General features: G+C 42.7%; 1 pseudogene; it reads right to left on the reverse strand.

The window, feature by feature from the left end:
* Nucleotides 1–457: 457 nt before the first annotated feature.
* Nucleotides 458–1,370, reverse strand: LOC125919874 (60S ribosomal protein L7a-like; annotated as a pseudogene).
* Nucleotides 1,371–1,940: the final 570 nt, after the last annotated feature.

Below are 1,940 nucleotides of genomic sequence, written 5' to 3' on the forward strand. Positions count from 1 at the left end.
CCAGAGCTGTAAGAAAGTGAATGCCTGTTGTTTAAGCCACCTAGTCTGTGGTTTTTTGTTATGGCAGTCCAAGCAGACAAATATATTCCCTCTCTCTTTCTCTTTAGGCTCCTCTTTGTAGCCAAGCAAGATGGTGGGGTTTTTTTGCTACTGACCTTTCTGTGCCAGACACTACTCATACCATATCCTTCATTCCTTCCTATGTTATGTTTAATTTTTAAGAAATCTATGCTTTGGTTCTCTACACTTTTGCTTGGTTTTTCAAGCCAGATCCCTGTGGATTTCAAAATATAATTTCTTCTTCTTCTTCTTCTTCTTCTTCTTCTTCTTCTTCTTCTTCTTCTTCTTCTTTCTTCCTCTTCCTTTTCCTCTTCCTTCTCCTCCTTCTCCTCCTCTTCTTCTTCTTCTTCGACACTGGCTGAAAGAGAACTTTTTATTAACTTTATGTACAGAAAATTCAACAGCATCCACTTTCCAGTTTGATGGCCAGTTCTTTAGCCTTTGCCTTTTCCAGCTTGGCAGTGGGAGTCCTGGACTTTGGCTATAGGATGTTGCCTCCCCAGTAGCAGCAGATCTCATGATATCTGCCATTGTTGTTAGTCCTGATGGCTTCTACCAGCTCAGCCAGAGCTCCTTTGTCTTCCAAGGCAACCTGTGTGAAGGCGATGGTGGTACAGATCTTCCTGTGGACCAGACGCCCCAGCCTGGCCTTCCCCTTGATGATGCAGTAGGGAGCCTCCATCTTACCACACAGGACAGGCAGAGAGATGGCCAGCTCAGTGGGATCCACAGCATGTGCAATCACTACCAGATCAGGCTTCTTGTTCTCCACCAGGGGTGACAGTATTAACCCCAGCTTGAAGGACAGGCAACCTCTCAGTGGGGACATCCTCTTTCTGGCAACTTTCTTCTCAACCCGGGCCAACAAACTCTGCTTCTTCTTTTGCTTTGTCTCTGGTCTGTATGTGTGGGCCACCTTAATAGTTGAGTAGCTGTTTGGTGGTCCAGGGCCTAGGTGAACTGGTTAATCATAGGAAGGACTTTTAGACGTTTATAGAGACTAGCCCTTTGCCACTGCAGCCGGATGTAGCAGGGTCATTTGAGAAAACGGGTAAGGTCCCTTTGGGGCTGGATGTCCTGTCCGATGCCAAAATTCTTGGGCCTCTTCTCAAACAGGAGATTGACCACCTTCTTGTTCTCCTGCTTCTTCATAACAACAGGGGCAGGGGCCAACTTCTTCCCCTTAGCTTTCTTTCCTTTCAGCATCTGGGATGGCTGGAGGAGAGGCCTATGATCGCTTCTTTTTAAAATTGGTTCTCACAAATCAAAAGCTTCTTCATTTAAGATGAGTGTGCCTTCTGTGAGTTTTAAAAAAAAATCTACTAAGGACCTCAGATAAGTTCTTAGGTCCCAGACTCTATCTGACCTTTCCCTTCCCCCTTCATCAGAAGTGAGCAATGTCAATAACTCATTAGATGGGAAGAGAGCCACAGAGCAACTAAAATAATTAGTTACCACATTAGCCGCCAAAGTTTGTTCTGACATTCTGCTGATATCAGAAATAATGCCGTTCCCTATGCACCAACTCTGATTAAATTATCTTTAATGTAGTGTGCTTCTAATAGAAGGGAGCAAAGAGAATTTTTCTAGTCTATCTTGTCCCAAATCTATACAAAGTTTCCCATTCCTTCTAGGGGATCATGGAATTATTGCAATGAACTTGTGAATTCATATACCATTCCAAGCTTTGACTGTAGATTTATTAGCAGAGTGGTTCACACAAATGTAAGCATCTATCTCTCAAATGTATACAGGCCTCATTGCAATGAACAAAATGCTAATCATTGAAGGTATTACAGAATTCATGAAAGTTGTTTATCACAATGCATTTTCTTTTTTTTCTTAATGTTTATTTATTTTTGAGAGAAAGAGAGATAGGA

The sequence above is a fragment of the Panthera uncia genome, chromosome B4 (assembly GCF_023721935.1).
Source record: "Panthera uncia isolate 11264 chromosome B4, Puncia_PCG_1.0, whole genome shotgun sequence".
In the NCBI taxonomy this organism is placed as follows: domain Eukaryota; kingdom Metazoa; phylum Chordata; class Mammalia; order Carnivora; family Felidae; genus Panthera; species Panthera uncia.